The sequence below is a fragment of the Gastrolobium bilobum genome, unplaced genomic scaffold, assembly GCF_033153095.1.
Source record: "Gastrolobium bilobum isolate Gb01-03AN ecotype WA unplaced genomic scaffold, APGP_CSIRO_Gbil_v1 utg53652, whole genome shotgun sequence".
Taxonomy (NCBI): Eukaryota; Viridiplantae; Streptophyta; class Magnoliopsida; order Fabales; family Fabaceae; genus Gastrolobium; species Gastrolobium bilobum.
In genome coordinates, this window is record NW_026895564.1 from 93,151 (window position 1) to 118,783 (window position 25,633).

The following is a 25,633-nucleotide window of genomic DNA, read 5'->3' on the forward strand; positions in this document are numbered from 1 at the left end:
TGCAACATATATATATGTTGTTGCATCATATGATTATGGTTATATTAATGAATTGTTATTTTATACTATTATACCGAAATGAGCTTGGGGCAGAGGAACTCTTCGAGAACCCTTGTGTAATACCCGCACTGCTAAATTAAGAAATACAATAATAAAGTGATGTGATTAAACAAATAGACACATAATTGACCTTAGATAATTATAGAAAGATCAGAATAATTAATGTAGAACCGTTTACCTGTAGAAAAGTGTAACTGCTGGGTACCGTGCGGTATAAATGCGTACCGGAAGAGTGACCCGAAAAAGGGAAATAAATATATGAACATTATTGAAAAAAATATCTAAGCTAATAATACATAATTTTAGAGACAAACAAAGAAAGGAGCTATGAGAACTAATATTACTGTGTGGTAAAAGCACGTACCGGTGAAGTATCTGAGAAAAATGAAATGAAAATATGAAAATTTCTAGAAAAAAATATAGGTTAAGAATCTAAAATTTTAGAGTTAAACAAAGAGCGGGACTAATTTAACTAATACTGTTAGTTTAACTTAAGTGACAATATAAATAGAAAAGGGGATCAAAACCCTAAACTTTTAAAAAACTCAGTCGTTGCTGATTATGGCTGCCATTGGGGTCTTCTGTGAGACTTAGCTTTCTCTCTTGGAAAGCCTCCAAAGTTTTCATCTTTCTCCTCCTCTCCTCGATTGAAACATCACCCAACCATTAAAGCTCTAGTCTTGTTGAAGGAAAACTCGTTGTTGAAGGATTTGTGCGCTTTCTCAACCTCTAAAGCTTTCATTTTTTCTGTTATCAAAAGGAACCAAGGTAAATTTAACTAAAAGGAACCAAGGTAAATTTAACTAAAAGGAACCAAGGTAAATTTAACTATCCCTTGTGTAAATCCATATTTTTTGATATAATCAGTGGTATATGTTACTGTTGATTTCATCACTATACCATAGATACAAATAGGGTCTTGAGTTCTAAAAAGAAAAACATCATCTTGAGTGATTTTCATTTCTGCCATATGGAGTAAAAGTGGGATCATTCCATTGTTGAAGGTATTGATCACCTTGTTCATCTTGTGTGGAGATTCAAAGGTCAAAAAGATCAACCTTTCTTTTGTTCTTCGTGATAGAAAGTATTATTTAAGTTAAAGGTTGAGTCTTAAATTTGTTTTTGTGTTTAAAACGTGTTGGTATGTTAATTAAATGAGTAAACAAGTTTAGGAGATTATTGAAGGACAATTACACCTTAAAAACTCAGTTTTATGCATTCTGTCGAAGAAGTATTCAAATATTTTTTGGCCAGTATTCGAATACTTTCTGGAAAAACGCAGTAATCAAATACTCTTTGAGACATCAGCGATCTAGTTTAGTAAAAGCGCGATATCTCGAGTTATAGAGCTCCAAATGAGTGCGATTTGAACCTATGTGAAGCTAACACATAGGGATACAACCCTGTAAATTTTCAGATCCATTGGATAAGTGGATTGATCGCAGTTCATGTTTGAATTTGAAACCTTATTGCTGGAAATTCAGTTTGTTGTAGGAACTTTGCGAAAAATATAACCGGAGTTATACAAATCCAAATGAGACATATAATATGTCGTTGGAAAGCTTAGGATGTGTAGTTTAACATAGTAAAATGTTAGAATTTATGGTAAAGATTTGCAAGGGCAGTTTTAAAAATGGTAAAGACGATTTGTGCTTGGGGGCTTTGAGAGAAGCCTACATACGCGAAACGAAAAAGAAATAGTGTCCCATTTGACTTAAGGGTTTAGGCTATGTTTGTTGACGATGTTTATATTGTGGAAACATATTGTGACACTGCTGGTTGTTGAGGTTGTGTTTGGACTTGTACCCCATGGTTGGGTTGGACACTTAGCATTTACAGGTAAGTTCCGTGTTCTCAGGGTTAATCTCTATTTATTCCACCATACTCCAAGATGGGGGATGGTAGTTTTTATATGGTATATGTTCTTATCTGTTATTTGAGATGATGAAATGATGCACTCTTATATATGTATGTTATGTCGAGTATTACACAAGAGATGGTAATCCCTAAGTGTAGTGTGGAGCTGCATAAGATGGTAATCCCTGAGTGTGGATATAAGGTAGATTCCTTATGCTTCTTATGCGCATAGCAGACGTGAGTAAACCATGAGATCTCTGGCCAGTGACTTGTTAGCACATATGCAACATATATATATGTTGTTGCATCATATGATTATGGTTATATTAATGAATTGTTATTTTATACTATTATACCGAAATGAGCTTGGGGCAGAGGAACTCTTCGAGAACCCTTGTGTAATACCCGCACTGCTAAATTAAGAAATACAATAATAAAGTGATGTGACTAAACAAATAGTCACATAATTGACCTTAGATAATTATAGAAAGATCAGAATAATTAATGTAGAACCGTTTACCTGTAGAAAAGTGTAACTGCTGGGTACCGTGCGGTATAAATGCGAACCGGAAGAGTGACCCGAAAAAGGGAAATAAATATATGAACATTATTGAAAAAAATATCTAAGCTAATAATACATAATTTTAGAGACAAACAAAGAACGAAGCTATGAGAACTAATATTACTGTGTGGTAAAAGCGCGTACCGGTGAAGTATCTCAGAAAAATGAAATGAAAATATGAAAATTTCTAGAAAAAAATATAGGTTAAGAATCTAAAATTTTAGAGTTAAACAAAGAGCGGGACTAATTTAACTAATACTGTTAGTTTAACTTAAGTGACAATATAAATAGAAAAGGGGATCAAAACCCTAAACTTTTAAAAAACTCAGTCGTTGCTGATTATGGCTGCCATTGGGGTCTTCTGTGAGACTTAGCTTTCTCTCTTGGAAAGCCTCCAAAGTTTTCATCTTTCTCCTCCTCTCCTCGATTAAAACATCACCCAACCATTAAAGCTCTAGTCTTGTTGAACGAAAACTCGTTGTTGAAGGATTTGTGCGCTTTCTCAACCTCTAAAGCTTTCATTTTTTCTGTTATCAAAAGGAACCAAGGTAAATTTAACTAAAAGGAACCAAGGTAAATTTAACTATCCCTTGTGTAAATCCATATTTTTTGATATAATCATTGGCATATGTTACTGTTGATTTCATCACTATACCATAGATACAAATTAGGGTCTTGAGTTCTAAAAAGAAAAACATCATCTTGAGTGATTTTCATTTCTTCCATATGGAGTAAAAGTGGGATCATTCCATTGTTGAAGGCATGGATCACCTTGTTCATCTTGTGTGGAGATTCAAAGGTCAAGAAGATCAACCTTTCTTTTGTTCTTCGTGATAGAAAGTATGATTTAAGTTAAAGGTTGAGTCTTGAATTTGTTTTTGTGTTTAAAATGTGTTGGTATGTTAATTAAATGAGTAAACAAGTTTAGGAGATTATTGGAGGTCAATTACACCTTAAAAACTCAGTTTTATGCATTCTGTCGAAGAAGTATTCAAATATTTTTTGGCCAGTATTCGAATACTTTCTGGAAAAACGCAGCAATCAAATACTCTTTGAGACATCAGCGATCTAGTTTAGTAAAAGCGCGATATCTCGAGTTATAGAGCTCCAAATGAGTGCGATTTGAACCTATGTGAAGCTAACACATAGGGATACAACCCTGTAAATTTTCAGATCCATTGGATAAGTGGATTGATCGCAGTTCATGTTTGAATTTGAAACCTTATTGCTGGAAATTCAGTTTGTTGTAGGAACTTTGCGAAAAATATAACCGGAGTTATACAAATCCAAATGAGACATATAATATGTCGTTGGAAAGCTTAGGATGTGTAGTTTAACATAGTAAAATGTTAGAATTTATGGTAAAGATTTGCAAGGGCAGTTTTAAAAATGGTAAAGACGATTTGTGCTTGGGGGCTTTGAGAGAAGCCTACATACGCGAAACGAAAAAGAAATAGTGTCCCATTTGACTTAAGGGTTTAGGCTATGTTTGTTGACGATGTTTATATTGTGGAAACATATTGTGACACTGCTGGTTGTTGAGTTGGTGTTTGGACTTGTTGGACACTTAGCATTTACAGGTAAGTTCCGTGTTCTCAGGGTTAATCTCTATTTGTTCCACCATACTCCAAGATGGGGGATGGTAGTTTTTATATGGTATATGTGCTTATCTGTTATTTGAGATGATGAAATGATGCACTCTTATATATGTATGTTATGTCGAGTATTACACAAGAGATGGTAATCCCTAAGGTGGTGTTTGGTTGGGGAGAAGTGAAAATTTTGATGGGTAACTGCATGTGGGTATCTGTCATTACCACGTTTGGTTGAAGGTTTTCACTTGATTTTCCCATCTAAACCAGATGGCTAGCAAAGGAGGAAGAGACCAAAAATTAGAGAAGTGCACTGTTGAGAAACCCCTTTGAAGATGTGGAATTGCTATTCAAAACTGGATAAATGAAAAAGTTTTTAATCACAGACAAGTTTACCCCTGCGATTCTTATCACAAACACCTCTAATCCATGTATGTTTTTTGTGAAACAGAGGCGTCTTTTCTCTATATTCTAATAGGGAATGTTGTCTTCCTCAATTGGGAAAAAAAGTTCCTACCATCTTCTAATTCAATGGTCCATATGGCAGTGATGAACTCTTAATAATTGGACAATCAATAAAACCAAGGTTGTTTTACGAGGATAGTTTCGTAATTTCATTAAATTTTCCCATCAATATTTTATCTTCAACCAACACACATTCAGAAATTTAATTCAATTTTCCTGGTAAAATTTTGCCCAACCAAACAACTTTTTTAAAACTTTCCTATCTAACTCACTTTTCCTCCAGATCCCTAGTATTTACATTTCTCTAGTATTATAAAATTTCTCCCCAACCAAACACTACCTAAGTGTAGTGTGGAGCTGCATAAGATGGTAATTCCTGAGTGTGGATATAAGGTAGATTCCTTATGCTTCTTATGCGCATAGCAGACGTGAGTAAACCATGAGATCTCTGGCCAGTGACTTGTTAGCACATATGCAACATATATATATGTTGTTGCATCATATGATTATGGTTATATTAATGAACATATATATATATGTTGTTGCATCATATGATTATGGTTATATATAAGGTAGATTCCTTATGCTTCTTATGCGCATAGCTAGACGTGTTAACAGGCCGAGCCGAGCCGAGCTTTGATCTTAACGGGCCAAGCCTGTATTTAAACGTGTCCGACTGGCCTTAGCCTGTTACCTGTTACGAATATAATATTGGCATGTGGCCTGATTTATTTACAAAAAATAATAACCTTTGTGAAGCCTGTCTTAGCCTGTTAGCATGTTAAAGAATAAAAATAAGAGAATAGAATTCCACAAAAAATCAATTTCCAGATAGAAACCATAGCTTTCAATTTGCAGCAATAATTTACAAAGTCTACAATAAATAAAAAAATTAAAGTGAGAGAAGGTAGATAACATGTTATATTATCTTAGCCCATTATAAAAAAAGTTCCAACAAAAATAAAAATAAAAGAAATAAAATAAAAAATAAATTGACACAAACGAGCAGTGCACAATGGAACGAATGAGTTTTTGTGGGTTTGTTTGTGTGAAGTAGGATGAAGGATAATATAGAACAATACTAGTAATTCCATAAATATACATAAATTCAATATATATCCAAATAGCATAATATAGAACAAAATCATTCAAAAAGTCTGTTAAACCAATAAAATGTGGTGAAATAAATTGATGAGAGAGAGTTATTACAAGTAGTATAAAAAGTATAAATAAATATTTATATTCTAGGCTAGCCTGGGAGGCTCTAAGGCCGAGCTTCAGAATTAGAGCCTGGGGCCTTTTTATTAAACGAGCTTTTATACAAGTCCAAGTCTGGTTCCAACACGAGCTTTTATTAAACGAGCTCAGGCCTTTACGAGCCGAGCCAAAGGCCCCTGAAAGGCCCCTGGCTCGTTTACCACCCCTACGCATAGCAGACGTGAGTAAACAATGCGATCTCTGGCCAGTAGACTTGTTAGCACACATGCAACATATATATATATGTTGTTGCATCATATGATTATGGTTATATTATTGAACTGTTATTTTATCCTATTATACCGAAGTGAGCTTGGGGCAGAGGAACTCTTCGAGAACCCTTGTGTAATACCCGCACCGCTAAATTAAGAAATAAGATAATAAAGTGATGAGATTAAACAAATAGTCCCATAATTGACCTTAGATAATTATAGAAAGATCAGAATAATTAATGTAGAACCGTTTACCTGTAGAAAAGTGTAACTGCTGGTAGGGCTGGCAATATGGGCCAGCCCGCCCCGCCCCGCCCCGGCCCGCCACTAGCCCGCCCAAAATGGGCTGGCCCGCCCCGGCCCGTTTTGACAAAATGGGTTGAATTGAGTAACCCGGCCCGTTTTATGAGTGGGCTGGCGGGCTACGGGCCAGCCCGCCTAAAATAAAAAAAATATAAAAATAAAATACAAAAAATTAAATTCTGCATAAAATCACATAAAAAAATCTGCATAAAAGCATACAAAAATCTGTATAAAATCCTAATGTGCTTATGAAACCAAGAAGATCAGTGTTTAATAATCTGCATATTAATATGCATCTTTCAATCCAAAAATAATAATAAAAAAATAAAATCATATCAGGATAAAATAGAATAACAAAACAAGTAACAAAGTGTTGTATGAGCAGTCCACAACAATTCAAAAAAGCCACTTGCAAGCAGAGAAATCTAAGATACAGAGCTACATAACAATTGGGTAACCTAAAAAAAAAAAAAAAAATAACTTGGCGGGCTGACCCATATGGGCTGGCGGGTTTGGCGGGCTGGTGGGTTGAAAGACTCAACCCAGCCCGCCCCATTTGGCAGGCGGGGCGGGCCAGCCCGGCGGGCTCAGCCCATTTTGCCGGCCCTAACTGCTGGGTACCGTGCTGTAACACCCTCCCTTGTCTGCAGCCAAGAGAGTTGTTTGCTAAGCGGAATTAGAGTTCTTTCGTCACATTAAATACTGATAAATCATTTATGATGTTGCTAATTAAAACTGGTAATTGAAATCGGGTTACTTACAAAAATCAGAGGGACATTTTAAAAATAGATGGTTTGCTGAAATTATTTATTTTTCCTGAAACGTTGCTGTCTTGAAAAATTCTTATAAATTAGGTTCTTGCAGTTTACAAAAATTTTCCTTGCTATATAGAAACTAGACATCTAGGGCTTCGCGTGCATATAAATTATACGCGAATCGGAGGAGAATAGCCCCACGAAACATAACTCGCAAAATACTCAAAAATCCAGTATGTTTCTCTAAAAAACTCCTGGCTTGCAAAAACCATAATAAATCGGGATTTCAAAATTTCTGTGTAAGGTTTGTATAATCTGAAAGTACACAACTGGGGCTTTCCATACATATAAATTATACCTCAATCGGAGGTCTGTAGCCCCAAAACGACAACTCGTAAAGTGCTCGCAAAAGTAGTTTATAATTCAGCACTAAACAAGACGTTCAAAAATATTTTCGCAAAACATTTACAGAATTATTTTCCGAAAAGCATTCTGGTCATAAAACTCATAATACAGTAGCCAAATCATACTTTCCGCAATAATCCGAATTCACAATACGTTAATTAATAATACAGTCATCCAACAGTGACAGCAGAAAATCCAAGCATGCAGCAATGAACAGCAATTATCATATAACCACGTCCTCATATGCTCTTTCGTCCTCCTGCAATTTTATAAAAATTGCAGCCCCAAAGGGGTGAGAAAGAATCCCAGTAGTGTGACAGAAAATCCAATATTGCAACAATATTAATTTAAATCCATAATTTCCAATATTGTCACATCATCGAATAAATTCCGAACAGATATTTAATATCATCAGAGTGCGTATATAACGCCAGAATACTAATTAAGTGCGTATATAACGCCAAGTACTAAACAGAACGCGTATATAACGCCAAAGTACTAAACAGAGCGCGTAAATAACGCCAGAACGCATGTCCATAGCACTAAGGTGCACATGCTAACAGAACTCCAAGTGATATTCTTTTTGGCTCACAGAACTGAATATCCAAGGAACCTATGCGCACGGAGCCAGGGTGCTCTTGCCGGGTACCTTCGGCATGCCTAGATGATGCGTGCTCAAACGTATGCTTAGTTTCATAATATATTTCTGTTTCCAAAACTGTATGTAGATGGATGCATGAGATGCTATGTTTTGCTTCACACACACATGATAAGATGCAAAGTTATGATGTTCATGCTCCTCATCATCAGTCATAGTTCACATGGACTATGCATCATACTTTCAAATAGCATGTGTATACAAAGCAGAATCTTCCTCAAGTCATATTCAAATCAGATTTCACATGCCTTCAAACAGAATCTTGTTACGGAACTATGAGAGCAACAAATCAAAAATTACATAATCTAAACTAATAGTCACAATAGGTTTAACCACCTAATACTTACCTTGTGTCCAAGCAATAATCAACAGTACCAAATTCAGCTCACTCAATAAGAGTCACGTGCACCTAATTACATGTGCGACAAGTCAGAATTGGTCTCATGTTATTCCTATAATTTATCAACAAATTTTCATGCTTCAAATTCTTATCCTGTACTTGGTTTCCATACATACAATTCGGTTTTTCAAGATCCCCAAACTAATTTATATTTTCTAACTTAGAGTTAATATGTCAATATGTTACGGCGAATAAAATCCAAGCCCCCTTGTGCATGCAGGTTCGGTTAGGGCAGAACTAAGTTTTCCAAATTTGTTTCATCACCTAATCATCCTTACAAGGCCTAATGGTGCGCTAAGAAGAATTGATGAACATGCTATGAATTTAATTTAATACATACAGAATTAGGTGTATGTTACAGCCTCCCCAAAACAGTCCCATACTCTCATAAAAGAACTTATCTATATACTCACTAATCGGTTTGGCTTGCATGCATAAGATTCAAATGTTATTCAACTAAACAGAAACAGTGGCTGAACAGGGATGGAATTTAAAGACTTAACTGACTCCTAATTATGCTATCTTCATCGATTTCCATACATGCAAAAGAATAATCTTGTCAACAACAATAAAGTCCAACATTAACATACAGAATCGGTTTTCAAGGTTCCTCTACTAACGAATTCTGACTTTCAATTAATTTCTATCCCCTTGACAACAGCACAAAACTCCAAGTTCATAACACAGCAAGCCTTAATATTAATTCTGACTTCCAGTCCTCTCTTGACTAATTTATTAATAGAAGATTTTCCAAAGTTTCCCAAGCCTTCCCATACGATTTTCCACTTTACGGGTTCATGATTTTTATCCACATTTCCCACCTTTCTACTCCTATGGTGTGCTAGCAGGGCCTCATAAACATACTGTATACATAAATTTAGTACATGAAAAACCTGATTAATTTAATTAAACAAAAGGGCAGCCCAACAATGAATAAACTATTTCCAAGCTCACAAGGTTTCAGTTTGGTCTTTCATTTATTAAATCCTAAAACGGTACATGAGAACCGAACTACAAGAAGAGAAATGCCAGCATCCAAAATACTCCTAACATGCAAGGAAAGGATCGATCATGAAAGAGCAAAGAAGGATTACATGCTTTGACTTACGTCCATGAGTAAGACACCCAAGAAGTACCATACGGCTGACGCAGACAGTGACCCGATGCTGCTCAACTTTCCTCCTACTCTACCCTTCATGGTACGGTTCTTAAGCTGCATATAAGGGAAAACCCCAATCAGAATTGATTTAATTCATGAAAACAAGGGGATAAGGGAATACCCTACTTCCTCGAGGATTTCATCACGGCTGAAAAAGGAAAATAATAGATGAGCCAGCGTTGAGCTTTCCTTGAAGCTAATGATTCGGCCGACTAAGGAGAAAAGGAGTGTTAGGTTGCTTGTCCTCTGCTCTTGAACTCGCGACGTGGAGAGGAAAGAGAAGAACACATGCAAGCTGGGTATTATTGATTATTGGCCGAATAGGTGGGGGGGAAGGGGAAAAGGAAGCTAGGTGATGGTCTCTATTCTGGTGCAGGTCACGGTTTGCAGAGTGTGTGATGAAGGAAGAATATTGTAGTGTTACACCCTCCACTTGCACGTTCACGGTTGTGGGAAAAAGATTAGGAAGGATGGTTTGATTCTGTTACTCTCCACCGTGCATAGGAAAAAGCTAAGGAGACCAGATTTTAGAATGAACAAATGGAACCCATGTCCAAGAATGGCTTGACCGAAACTTGCAGGCAGAATTCTAAGTGTCCACTGGTTGAGTACGTGTGGCGGACATGCACAGGAAGAAGATAAGATAGGTACAGGTTGCCATGTGTAATACTTAACCAATAGAGCCACATTGAAATTTCCATGTGGATAAACTAATAGACGAGGGTAATAGGGAATCTTTGGGCTGAATTCAAGCCTTCCCTTAAAGCATTTTGGACCATAGCCCATCACATGAAATGGGCCCAAACATATAAATCCAAAGGCTCTCCTATCTTAATAATTAACTCATGTATATTATTTTATGTTTCCCACTAGTTGTTAACTAAGGGTTTATTCTTGGTAATAAAATTACTCACGTACCTTTCATGAGTGCTCCTATAATTCTAAGTAGTGTTATGCTTTCCGTATGTTATCATAATTTGTTCCTATAATTTTAACAAGGGTGTCAAATGCCTAAAATAACGATTCATTATAATTGTTATTCCAACATTCCATCAAATTGTATTTAAATCCATTCTTGGGGAAATAGTTATATGTTATAATTAAATTATTCCTATACTCATAACTAGAACTTCACATGCCTAAAATAGGTACTCACCTTCCATGGCAATACCAACAATTTCCTAATTTAATTTAACTCCATTCTAAAGCAAACATTTATCTAATTCGAATGCAAGTACTCTACCACTTTCCTAATTGCAATTTAAATAGATTCCTAATTAGACGGGATGTTACACGTGCGGTATAAATGCGTACCGGAAGAGTGACCCAAAAAAGGAAAATAAATATATGAACATTATTGAAAAAAAATATCTAAGCTTATAATACATAATTTTAGAGACAAACAAAGAACGGAGCTATGAGAACTAATAGTATTGTGTGGTAAAAGCGCGTACCGGTGAAGTATCTCAGAAAAATGAAATGAAAATATGAAAATTTCTAGAAAAAATATAGGTTAAGAATCATAAATTTTAGAGTTAAACGAAGAGCGAGCGGGACTAATTTAACTAATACTGTTAGTTTAACTTAAGTGACAATATAAATAGAAAAGGGGATCAAAACCCTAAGCTTTTAAAAATCTCAGTCGTTGCTGATTGTGGCTGTCATTGGGGTCTTCTGGGAGACTTAGCTTTCTCTCTTCGAAAGCCTCCAAAGTTATCATCTTTCTACTCCTCTCCTCCATTGAAACATCACCCAACCATTAAAGCTCTAGTCTTGCTGAAGAAAAACTCGTTGTTGAAGGATTTGTGCGCTTTCTCAACTTCGAAAGCTTTCATTTTTTCTGTTCTCAAAAGGAACCAAGGTAAATTTAACTATCCCTTGTGTAAATCCATAATTTTTGTTATAATCATTGGTATATGTTACTGTTGATTTCATCACTATACCATAGATACAACTTAGGGTCTTGAGTTCTAAAAAGAAAAACATCATCTTGAGTGATTTTCATTTCTTCCATATGGAGTAAAAGTGGGATCATTCCATTGTTGAAGGCATGGATCACCTTGTTCATCTTGTGTGGAGATTCAAAGGTCAAAAAGATCAACCTTTCTTTTGTTCTTCGTGATAGAAAGTATGATTTAGGTTAAAGGTTGAGTCTTGAATTTGTTTTTGTGTTTAAAACGTGTTGGTATGTTAATTAAATGAGTAAACAAGTTTAGGAGATTATTGGAGGTCAATTACACCTTAAAAACTTAGTTTTATGCATTCTGTCGAAGAAGTATTCAAATACTTTTTGGCCGGTATTCGAATACTTTCTGGAAAAACGCAGTAATCGAATACTTTTTGAGACATCAGCGATCTAGTTTAGTAAAGTGCGATATCTCGAGTTATAGAGCTCCAAATCGAGCGATATTTGGATCTATGTGAAGCTAACACATAGGGATACAACCCTATAAATTTTCAGATCCATTGGATAAGTGGATTGATCGCAGTTCATGTTTGAAGTTGAAACCTTATTGCTGGAAATTCAGTTTGTTGTAGGGACTTTGAGAAAAATATAACCGGAGTTATACAACTCCAAATGAGACATATAATATGTCGTTGGAAAGCTTAGGATGTGTAGTTTAACATAGTAAAATGTTAGCATTTATGGTAAAGATTTGCAGTGGAAGTTTTAAAAATTGTAAAGACGGTTTGTGCTTGGGGGCTTTGAGAGAAGCCTACTTACGCGAAATGAAAAGAAATAGTGTCCCATTTGACTTAAGGGTTTAGGATATGTTTGTTGACGATATTTATATTGTGGAAACAGATTGTGACACTGCTGGTTGTTGAGTTGGTGTTTGGACTTGTACCCCATGGTTGGGATGGACACTTAGCATTTACAAGTAAGTTCCGTGTTCTCAGGGTTAATCTCTATTTGTTCCACCATACTCCAAGACGGGGGATGGTAGTTTTATATGGTATATGTCCTTATCTGTTATTTGAGATGATGAAATGATGCACTCTTATATATGTATGTTATGTGGTGTATAACACAAGAGATGGTAATCCCTGAGTGTAGTGTGGAGCTGCACGAGATGGTAATTCATGAGTGTGGATATAAGGTAGATTCCTTATGCTTCTTATGTGCATAACAGACTTGAGTAAACCATGCGATCTCTGGCCAGTAGACTTGTTAGCACACATGTAACATATATATATGTTGTTGCATCATAAGATTATGGTTATATTATTGAACTGTTATTTTATACTATTATACCGAAGTGAGTTTGGGGCAGAGGAACTCTTCGAGAACCCTTGTGTAATACCCGCACCGCTAAATTAGGAAATAAAATAATAAAGTGATAAGATTAAACAAATAGTCCCATAATTGACCTTAGATAATTATAGAAAGATCAGAATAATTAATGTAGAACCGTTTACCTGTAGAAAAGTGTAATTGCTGGGTACTGTGCGGTATAAATGCGTACCGGAAGAATGACCCAAAAAAAGAAAATATATATATGAAAATTCTTGAAAAAATATCTAAGCTAATAAAACATAATTTTAGAGAGAAACAAAGAACGGAGCCTTGAGAACTAATATTATTGTGTGGTAAAAGCGCGTACCGGTGAAGTATCTCAGAAAAATGAAATAAAAATATGAAAATTTCTAGAAAAAATCTAGGTTAAGAATCTTAAATTTTAGAGTTAAACGAAGAGCGGGACTAATTAAACTAATACTGTTAGTTTAACTTAAGTGACAATATAAATAGAAAAGGGGATCAAAATCCTAAGCTTTTAAAAAACTCAGTCGTTGCTGATTGTGGCTGCCATTGGGGTCTTCTTTGAGACTTAGCTTTCTCTCTTGGAAAGCCTCAAAAGTTTTCATCTTTCTCCTCCTCTCCTCCATTGAAACATCACCCAACCATTAAAGCTCTAGTCTTGTTGAAGAAAAACTCGTTGTTGAAGGATTTGTGCGCTTTCTCAACCTCTAAAGCTTTATTTTTTTCTGTTGTCAAAAGGAACCAAGGTAAATTTAACTAAAACGAACCAAGGTAAATTTAACTATCCCCTGTGTAAATCCATAATTTTGGTTATAATCATTGGTATATGTTACAGTTGATTTCATCACTATACCATAGATACAACTTAGAGTCTTGAGTTCTAAAAAGAAAAACATCATCTTGAGTGATTTTCATTTCTGCCATATGGAGTAAAAGTGGGATCATTCCATTGTTGAAGGCATGGATCACCTTGTTCATCTTGTGTGGAGCTTCAAAGGTCAAAAAGCTCAACCTTCCCTTTGTTCTTCATGATAGAAAGTATAATTTAGGTTAAAGGTTGAGTATTGAGTTTTTGTGTGTGTTTAAAACGTGTTAATATGTTAATTAAATGAGTAAACAAGTTTAGGAGATTGTTGGAGGTCAATTACACCTTAAAAACTTAGTTTTATGCATTCTGTCGAAGAAGTATTCAAATACTTTTCGGGCAGGATTCGAATACTTTCTGAACAAACGCAGTAATCAAATACTCTTTGAGACAGCAGGGATCTAGTTTAGTAAAAGCGCGATATCTCGAGATATAGAGCTCCAAATTGAGTGAGATTTGAACCTATGCGAAGCTAACACATAGTGATACAAACCTATAATTTTCAGATCCAATGGATAAGTGAATTGATGGCAGTTCATGTTTGAAAATGAAACCCCATTGCTTGAAATTCAGTTTGCTGTAGGAACTTTGCAAAAAATATAACCGGAGTTATACAACTCCAAATGAGACATATAATATGTCGTTGGAAAGCTTAGGATGTGTATTTTAACATAGTAAAATGTTAGCATTTATGGTAAAGATTTGCAATGGATGTTTTAAAAATGGTAAAGACGGTTTGTGCTTAGAGGCTTTGAGAGAAGCCTACATACGCGAAATGAAAAGAAATAGTGTCCCATTTGACTTAAGGGTTTAGGATATGTTTGTTGACGATTTTTATATTGTGGAAACAGATTGTGACACTGCTGGTTGTTGAGTTGGTGTTTGGACTTGTACCCCATGGTTGGGATGGACACTTAGCATTTACAAGTAAGTTCCGTGTTCTCAGGGTTAATCTCTATTTGTTCCACCATACTCCAAGACGGGGGATGGTAGTTTTATATGGTATATGTCCTTATCTGTTATTTGAGATGATGAAATGATGCACTCTTATATATGTATGTTATGTGGTGTATAACACAAGAGATGGTAATCCCTGAGTGTAGTGTGGAGCTGCACGAGATGGTAATCCATGAGTGTGGATATAAGGTAGATTCCTTATGCTTCTTATGTGCATAACAGACTTGAGTAAACCATGCGATCTCTGGCCAGTAGACTTGTTAGCACACATGTAACATATATATATATATGTTGTTGCATCATAAGATTATGGTTATATTATTGAACTGTTATTTTATACTATTATACCGAAGTGAGTTTGGGGCAGAGGAACTCTTCGAGAACCCTTGTGTAATACCCGCACCGCTAAATTAGGAAATAAAATAATAAACTGATAAGATTAAACAAATAGTCCCATAATTGACCTTAGATAATTATAGAAAGATCAGAATAATTAATGTAGAACCGTTTACCTGTAGAAAAGTGTAATTGCTGGGTACTGTGCGGTATAAATGCGTACCGGAAGAATGACCCAAAAAAAGAAAATAAATATATGAAAATTCTTGAAAAAATATCTAAGCTAATAAAACATAATTTTAGAGAGAAACAAAGAACGGAGCCTTGAGAACTAATATTATTGTGTGGTAAAAGCGCGTACCGGTGAAGTATCTCAGAAAAATGAAATAAAAATATGAAAATTTCTAGAAAAAATCTAGGTTAAGAATCTTAAATTTTAGAGTTAAACGAAGAGCGGGACTAATTAAACTAATACTGTTAGTTTAACTTAAGTGACAAAATAAATAGAAAAGGGGATCAAAATCCTAAGCTTTTAAAAAACTCAGTCGTTGCTGATTGTGGCTGCCATTGGGGTCTTCTTGGAGACTTAGCTTTCTCTCTTGGAAAGCCTCCAAAGTTTTCATCTTTCTCCTCCTCTCCTCCATTGAAACATCACCCAACCATTAAAGCTCTAGTCTTGTTGAAGAAAAACTCGTTGTTGAAGGATTTGTGCGTTTTCTCAACCTCTAAAGCTTTATTTTTTTCTGTTGTCAAAAGGAACCAAGGTAAATTTAACTAAAACGAACCAAGGTAAATTTAACTATTCCCTGTGTAAATCCATAATTTTGGTTATAATCATTGGTATATGTTACTGTTGATTTCATCACTATACCATAGATACAACTTAGAGTCTTGAGTTCTAAAAGAAAAACATCATCTTGAGTTATTTTCATTTCTGCCATATGGAGTAGAAGTGGGATCATTCCATTGTTGAAGGCATGGATCACCTTGTTCATCTTGTGTGGATCTTCTAAGGTCAAAAAGCTCAACCTTTCCTTTGTTCTTCATGATAGAAAGTATGATTTAGGTTAAAGGTTGAGTATTGAGTTTGTTTTTATGTTTAAAAAGTGTTAATATGTTAATTAAATGAGTAAACAAGTTTAGGAGATTATTGGAAGTCAATTACACCTTAAAAACTTAGTTTTATGCATTCTGTCGAAGAAGTATTCACATACTTTTCGGGCAGGATTCGAATACTTTCTGAAAAAACGCAGTAATCGAATACTCTTTGAGACAGCAGGGATCTAGTTTAGTAAAAGCGCGATATCTCGAGATATAGAGCTCCAAATTGAGTGAGATAAGGACCTATGCGAAGTTAACACATAGGGATACAACCCTGAAAATTTTTAGATCCATTGGATAAGTGAATTGATCGCAGTTCATGTTTGAAAATGAAACCCCATTGCTGGAAATTCAATTTGTTGTAGGAACTTTGCGAAAAATATAACCGGAGTTATGCAACTCCAAATGAGACATATAATATGTCGTTAGAAAGCTTAGGATGTCTAGTTTAACGTTTTAAAATGTTAGAATTTATGGTAAAGATTTGCAATGGTAGTTTTAAAAATGGTAAAGACGGTTTGTGCTTGGGGGCTTTAAGAGAAGCCTACATACGCGAAACGAAAAAGAAATAGTGTCTCATTTGACTTAAGGGTTAAGGATATGTTTGTTGACGATGTTTATATTGTGGAAACATATTGTGACACTGCTGGTTGTTGAGTTGGTGTTTGGACTTGTACCCCATGGTTGGGTTGGATATTTAGTATTTACAGGTAAGTTCCGTGTTCTCAGGGTTAATCTCTATTTTTTCCACCATACTCCAAGACGGGGGATGGTAGTTTTATATGGTATATGTGCATATCTGTTATTTGAGATGATGAAATGATGCACTCTTATATATGTATGTTATGTGGTGTATTACACAAGAGATGATAATCTTTGAGTGTAGTGTGGAGCTGCACAAGATGGTAATCCCTGAGTGTGGCTATAAGGTAGATTCCTTTTGCTTCTTATGCACATAGCAGACATTAGTAAACCATGCGATCTCTGGCAAGTAGACTTGTTAGCACACATGCAACATATAAATATGTTGTTGCAGCATATGATTATGGTTATATTATTAAACTGTTATTTTATACTATTATACCGAAGTGAGCTTGGGGCAGAGGAACTTTTCGAGAACCCTTATGTAATACCCGCACCGCTAAATTAGGAAATAAAATAATAAAGTGATGAGATTAAACAAATAGTCCCATAATTGACCTTAGATAATTATAGAAAGATAAGAATAATTAATGTAGAACCGTTTACCTGTAGAAAAGTGTAACTGCTGGGTACCGTGCGGTATAAATGCGTACCGGAAGAGTGACCCGAAAAAAGCAAATAAATATATGAACATTCTTGAAAAAAAAAACTAAGCTAATAATACATAATTTTAGAGACAAACAAAGAACGGAGCTATGAGAACTAATACTACTGTGTTGTAAAAGCGCGTACCGGTGAAGTATCTCAGAAAAATGAAATGAAAATATGAAAATTTCTAGAAAAAATCTAGGTTAAGAATCTAAAATTTTAGAAGTAAACGAAGAGCGGGACTAATTAAACTATTATTGCTAGTTTATCTTTAGTGACAATATAAATAGAAAAGGGGATCAAAACCCTAAGCTTTTAAAAAACTCAGCCGTTGCTGATTGTGGCTGCCATTGGAGTCTTTTTGGAGACTTAGCTTTCTCTCTTGGAAATCCTCCAAAGTTTTCATCTTTCTCCTCCTCTCTTCCATTGAAACATCACCCAACCATTAAAGCTCTAGTCTTGTTGAAGGAAAACTCATTGTTGAAGGATTTGTGCGCTTTCTCAACCTCTAAAGCTTTCATTTTTTCATTTCTCAAAAGGAACCAAGATAAATTTAACTATCCCCTGTGTAAATCCATAATTTTGGTTATAATACTTGATATATGTTACTTTTGATCTCATCACTATACCATAGATACAACTTAGAGTCTTGAGTTCTAAAGAGAAAAACATCATATAGAGTGATTTTCATTTCTGCCATACGGAGTAAAAGTGGGACCTTTCCATTGTTGAAGGCATGGATCACCTTGTTCATCTTGTGTGGAGCTTCAAAGGTGAAAAATCTCAACCTTTCCTTTGTTCTTCATGATAGAAAGTATCATTTAGGTTAACGGTTGAGTCTTGAAGTTGTTTTTGTGTTTAAAACGTGGTTGTATGTTAATTAAATGATTAAACAAGTTTAGGAGATCATCGGAGGTCAATTACACCTTTAAAACTCATTTTTATGAATTCTGTCGAAGAAGTATTCAAATACTTTTCGGGCAGTATTCGAATACTTTCAGGAAAAACGCAATAATCGAATACTCTTTGAGACAACAGCGATCAAGTTTAGTAAAAGCGAGATATGTCGAGCTATAGAGCTCCAAATTGAGTGAGATTTGGACCAATATGAAGCTAACACATGCGGATACAACCCTGTATATTTTTAGATCCATTGGATAAGTGGATTGATCGCAGTTCAAGTTTGAATTGGAAACCTTATTGCTGGAAATTCAGTTTGTTGTAGAAACTTTGCGAAAAATATAACCGAAGTTATGCAACTCCAAATGAGACATATAATATGTTGTTGGCCTATGATGTCTAGTTTTACATAGTAAAATGTTAGAACTTTTGGTAAAGAGTATCAATGGCAGTTTTAAAAATGGTAAAGACGGTTTGTGCTTGGGGGCTTTGAGTGAAGCCTACATACGCGAAACGAAAAAGAAATAATGTCTCATTTAACTTAAGGGTTTAGGATATGTTTGTTGATGATGTTTATATTGTGGAAACAGATTATGACACTGCTAGTTGTTGAGTTGGTGTTTGGACTTGTACCCCATGGTTGGGTTGGACACTTAGCATTTACAGGTAAGTTCCGAGTTCGCATGGTTAATCCCTATTTGTTCCACCATACTCCAAGACGGGGGATGGTAGTTTTATATGGTAAAGTACTTATCTGTTATTTGAGATGATGAAATGATGCACTCTTATATATGTATGTTATATGGTGTATTACACAAGAGATGGTAATCCTTGAGTGTAGTGTGGAGCTGCACAAGATGGTAATCCCTAAGTGTGGGTATAAGGTAGATTTCTTATGCTTCTTATGCGCATAGCAGACGTGCGTAAACCATGCGTTCTCTGCCCAGTAGACTTGTTAGCACACATGCATCATATATATATGTTGTTGCATCATATGATTATGGTTATATAACGGAACTGTTATTTTATACTGTTATACCGAAGTGAGCTTGGGGCAGAGGAACTCTTCGAGAAACCTTGTGTAATACTCGCACCGCTAAATTAGGAAATAAAATAATAAAGTGATGAGATTAAAAAAATAGTCCCATAATTGACCTTAGATAATTATAGAAAGATCAGAAGAATTAATGTAGAACCGTTTACCTGTAGAAAATTGTAACTCCTGGGTACCGTGCGGTATAAATGTGTACCGAAAGAGTGACCCGAAAAAGGGAAATAGATATATGAACATTCTTGAAAAAAATATCTAAGCTAATAATACATAATTTTATAGACAAACAAAGAACGGAGCTATGAGAACTAATACTACTGTGTGGTAAAAGCGTGTACCGGTGAAGTATCTTCGAAAAATGAAATGAATATATGAAAATTTCTAGAAAAGATATAGGTTAAGAATCTAAAATTTTAGGGTTAAATGAAGAGCGGGACTATTTAAACTATTATTGCTAGTTTAAATTAAGTGACAATATAAATAGAAAAAGGGATCAAAACCCTAAGCTTTTAAAAAACTCAGCCGTTGCTGATTGTGGCTACCATTGGAGTCTTCTTAGAGACTTAGCTTTCTCTCTTAGAAAGCCTCCAAAGTTTTCATCTTTCTCCTCCTCTCCTCCATTGAAACATCACCCAACCATTAAAGCTCTAGTCTTGTTGAAGGAAAACTCATTGTTGAAGGATTTGTGCGCTTTCTCAACCTCGAAAGCTTTCATTTATTCTGTTCTCAAAAGGAACCAAGGTAAATTTAACTATCCCCTGTGTAAATCCATAATTTTGGTTATAATACTTGGTATATGTTACTGTTGATTTCATCACTATACCATAGATACAACTTAGAGTCTTGAGTTCTAAAGAGAAAAACATCATCTAGAGAGATTTTCATTTCTGCCATACGGAGTCAAAGTGGGACCTTTCCATTGTTGAAGGCATGGATCACCTTGTTCATCTTGTGTGGAGCTTCAAAGGTGAAAAAGATCAACATTTACTGTGTTCTTCATTATAGAAAGTTTCATTTAGGTTAAAGGTTGAGTCTTAAATTTGTTTTTGTGTTTAAAACGTGTTGGTATGTTAATTAAATGATTAAACAAGTTTAGGAGATCATTGGAGGTCAATTACAACTTAAAAACTCAGTTTTATGAATTCTCTCGAAGAATTATTCAAATACTTTTCGGGCAGTATTCGAATACTTGCTGGAAAAACGCAGTAATCGAATACTCTTTGAGACAACAACAATCTAGTTTAGGAAAAGCGCGATATCTCGAGCTATAAAGCTCCAAATTGAGTGATATTTGGACCTATCTGAAGCTAACACATAGGGTTACAACCCTGTAAATTTTCAGATCCATTGGATAAGTGGATTGATCGCAGCTCATGTTTGAATATGAAACCTTATTGCTGGAAATTCGGTTTATTGTAGGAACTTTGCGAAAAATATAACCGGAGTTATGCAACTCCAAATGAGACATATAATATGTCGTTGGAAATCCTATGATGTCTAGTTTAACATAGTAAAATTTTAGAATTTTTGGTAAAGAGTTGCAATGGCAGTTTTAAAAATGGTAAAGACGGTGTGTGCTTGTGGGCTTTTAGAGAAATCTACATACGCGAAACGAAAAAGAAATAGTGTCCCATTTGACTTAAGGGTTTAGGATATGTTTTTTTATGATGTTTATATTGTGGAAACAGATTGTGACACTGCTGGTTGTTGAGTTAGGGTTTGGACTTGTACCTCATGGTTGGGTTGGACAGTAAGCATTTACAGGTAAGTTCCGTGTTCTCAGGGTTAATTCCTATTTGTTCCACCATACTCTAAGACGAGGGATGGTAGTTTTATATGGTATATGTGCTTATCTGTTATTTAAGATGATGAAATGATGCACTCTTATATAGATGGTAATCCCTGAGTGTAGTGTAGAGTTGCACAAGATGGTAATCCGTGAGTGTGGGTATAAGGTAGATTCCTTATGCTTCTTATGCGCATAGCAGATGTAACTCCTCACATTTCTAAAATACATATTAATATATTAAACATGATTAAAGGGAAGGATTAGTGAAAATCCTGAAAATCAAGTCAAAATACACAGGAAGGGTAAAATGGCAATTAACCAAACACAACCCTAAGAAGTTAAAATTGAGTAAAAGGTCTCAAATGATAAAAATAACCCTGGAAATGGATTCAAAACGAAAAATTGAGTGGTTAGGAAAGTTTCAGAAAATTCAGTGAATAGTGTTTTTACCGGGTAAGAATACCTTGGTACAGTTGCACCGTAAAACGTGCCGATTGAGTTTTGACCTCTAGGTTTTGAATACAAGTTATAAATGGTATATAGGACTAGGAAATATGATTTCTGATGAAAATTGACGGAAATTAGTGAGTTTTGGGAAGCGTGCCTACGGAGCGCGTAACAGCTTAAAACTGCAGTTTCTCCGAACGACCGAAAAACTCAAGATTCATCTGATCAAGGGTAATTAAAGAACAATGGTTAATGTTAAAAATTAGAGTTTCTAAATAGGTTATGAATTTATGGACATTTAGTGGAATCAGAGAGAAATTCAAATTAGTTTGAAATCGCGTGAGGTGGCGGTGGGGCCCACCTCACTTAAAATCACTTAAGACACCTAAGCAATGAACTATTCATCATCACCTTATCTCCTCCCTCCCTTGAAGAACCTGCGGCCCTCCCCCTCCCAAACCCCATTTTCATTTCAAACTTCCTTCTCCTCTAACTCACACTATACATCATCAAATCAAGTGATTTTTTTCTTGAAATTTGTTGGGAATCACCTTCTAAACACATTGGTGGTAGCCTTGAACCTTGAAACCCACTATATTGTGAGAACCCCCCCCCCCCAAACCCGCGGCCCTTTGTGTGAGATTTGTGTTCATAGAGTTGTTTGGAGCTCCAATGGTTTAGTATGTCTTGGAGGAGTCCTAGGGCAAGCTATTGAGTAAGTTTCATCACTTTTTATTGGTTTGATTGTTGATTTTAATTCAAGAACCCTAAGCTCATTTTGTATGATTTGTGTAGTTAGAGAGCTCAAATGGAAAATGTGTATTAAATAAATATGTCTTAGAATGATGTGTTGGAGCTATAAATGCAATAAAAATTATTGAAAAAATGTGCTCATAACTTGGGAAAATTTGGATGAAATGTCATGACTTTGTGTTGGATATTGATGTTAGGATTGTGTAATTGGATTGTTGGATGTTTATATGAGTTAATAATAGGATTGTATGAGGTGTGGAGTAGTTGAATTGGATTGAAAATCCCTTGGTATATGTTTATGTGCATTTCGGCCTTGTGAGGGAAAATGAGGATTGGATGTTGTAAAATTAATTGGTTGATGTGTGGTGTTGTTAAATGGCAATTAGAAGGGTTGTGTGATGGTTGGAAGCTTTGAAAATCAATGGAAAAATATTGGATTGTGTTGGATTGCCTAGAAAGAAATAAATGGGCAAAATGATATTAGAATGGTGTAAAATGAAAAATGACACCTAAAATGGTATTTTGGTAACCTTGGGATGCTTAAGAAAAATAAAAAGAAAATAAAGAAAAATAATTTGTAAATTAACACACTAATGGTCGACCCACACCCTTGGTGGGGGTGAATTTTGATGTTTTTTGGATTTTGATAGATTTGTCGTGTTTTAATGATCCGTATATGATCAATGTAGGTTACCGTACGCGGATTTGAACCCTGAACCGTGAGCTCGGTGGGTTGCCCTTGGTCCCGGACCAAAGGAGATTGTGGTGAGTATTTGAAACCATGCTTGAAGAGTTAATAACTTGCATGTGTTTGTATGAATGGTAATTAATTGGGAATGTCCTCTGTGTAGGCATTTCTGTTGTGTACCTAGCTCGAGAAATATACTGCATTGGAGCTGTGGGAGAGGATTATACAGGTAACCTCTTGGTACTGGGGTTTGATCCCCTTGTGTGTTCAACCATGCCTGTTGAGGGTAATGGTAGGAAGTGTATATAAATAATATAGGATAACATGCTCATGCATATTGTATGTGTGTTGGTACATAGGATGTACAGTGTCTCTGAGAGGGAGTTCCAGTTGACCTGGGGTCGTGGTGTGTGATTCAGATAGGAGCACACTAGGAAGTCTTGGGTGGATATGGATGGGGGTGCCTTAGTTTGATGTTCTGGGAACACGCCTTGGTTTGAAACCCGTAGGCTTATAAGCCGAGCCAATAGGCTGGACGTTGCGTGGTTTTGGCATTGACCATTCCAGCTTCATCGTATTTTGTATCCCTATGCTTCCCTATTTCACTAAATCCCTTGTTTTATCCCATTTTCAGATGTTATATTATGTTATTTATATGCATCGAAGTGAGCCATTGGGCGGAGTATTCTCCAAAACCTCTGGGTTGCTGAGATATATTCGTATATCTCACCCCCGCTTTGGGGGCTTTATTTCAGGAGGTAGCAGTGGAGTTAGAGCGGTGGGCAAGAAGCCTGTAGGATGATGTGGACGGAGGACTATTTATTTTGCATTTTGGTGGCCATTGGGCCTAGGCTAGACTTAGGGAATGAACATTGCATATGGATTTAGGATGATGTATATTGTCATATTTGTTCATGCCATCTTTTGCCTAAGTCTAGTTGCATATGTATTATGTTCATTTTGGAGGTTTGTTTATTATGTTGTATTTGGAGAATTTATGGCTTATTATGTAAATTGGAGGATTGTAATTATTACCTTTGGACCTTGTGTAATATTGAAGCATATGTAATATGATGAAAGGGTAATAGGTCTATTTTAGGATTATAATTATGTGTATGTTTAGAAAATGCATGCTAATGGATCTTGATGATTGAAATGTGTTAAGTTTTAATAAAGTAAGCAATGTGATATGAATTGAGTAATTGGATATAAACTGTGAAGGGTTGTAAGAGCACCAAGGCATTGCTGGTCCTTGTGTGCCACCCAATGATTATTAGGTATAAATTGAGGTATAAAACACTTTTGCAAACTTGGGGATTATTGGAAAAACAAAGGAAACTCTGGCGAATTTTCTAGAAATTGGCAGAATTTATGTGAACTTTGGGAGAGCATATATCCCTTCACAGAGGTCTGATAGGGATGTACCATACGTATTTTTGAAGCTTGAGATGTCCTCTAAATTGTGGTAAAATTCGGGATTTTTCTGGGTTATGTGTCGGCCTGTAGAAGGCAGAGAACACAGACTGTCGTGTTAGCCCTTGCACATGGGACTGATCTGGACCGAGTTTGGGAAACTTATTTTCGCTTAGTTTCTCGGTCAAATTAGGTGTATGATATATCAAATTGAAGCTTGAAGTGTCTAGTTTGTGGTATAAAACTTTGAGGGAAATTGGTTAAGTGGATTATCCAAAATAATTGATTGAGTGAAGGATGTTTGGAGCTATCTTGGGGTTGGCAGGCATATTTGCTTGTCCAACTTCAAACGGTGATATCCGAAGCAAACGAGAACTTTATGACTCGTGTGATAGCTTCCTAGAAAGGTAATTAAGTCTAGAATAACATACCAAAAGATGGGAGGATTTTCGTATGCGGTTTGTCCGCAGAAAATTAAGGACCGAACCATGTTCGGGTAGGTAGAAAACGTAAAAGTGAGATTTTAGCTAAGTGAGTTTATGGGAATCCCTTAGTGACTTGAGGGATGTAATATATGTTATAAAAATAGTTTAAATAATTATTCCGCAAAGAGTTTACGGTTACGGACACAGCTTTTATTTATTACGCTTTTTATTGTTTTAAATGCTCGCGTAATAAACGAAAAAAGTTTACCCGCATTTTTATAAATGAACTGTTGTGATTGTAACTGCGCTTAATATCATAATTAATGTTAACAATACCGGTGTACAACGGGCTGTTATAGCAGACGTGCGTAAACCATGTGTTCTCTGGCCAGTAGACTTGTTAGCACACGTGCATCATATATATATTTATATATATATATATATGTGTGTGTGTGTTGTTTCATCATATGATTATGGTTATATTATTGAACTGTTATTTTATACTGTTATACCGAAGTGAGCTTGGGGTAAAGGAACTCTTCGAGAACCCTTGTGTAAAAACCGCACCGCTAAATTAGGAAATAAAATAATAAAGTGATGAGATTAAACAAATAGTCCCATAATTGACCTTAGATAATTATAGAAAGATCAGAATAATTAATGTAGAATCG

General features: G+C 35.5%; 1 long non-coding RNA gene across 1 annotated transcript; it reads right to left on the reverse strand.

Annotated features, from left to right (window-relative positions):
- Window positions 1-7,422: 7,422 nt before the first annotated feature.
- On the reverse strand, window positions 7,423-10,307 carry LOC133316718 (uncharacterized). The gene is made up of 4 exons (XR_009752239.1): window positions 9,812-10,307; window positions 9,635-9,739; window positions 8,474-8,535; window positions 7,423-7,727 (listed from the first exon to the last, which is right to left on the reverse strand). It is a non-coding gene; the product is annotated as an uncharacterized LOC133316718 (long non-coding RNA).
- Window positions 10,308-25,633: the final 15,326 nt, after the last annotated feature.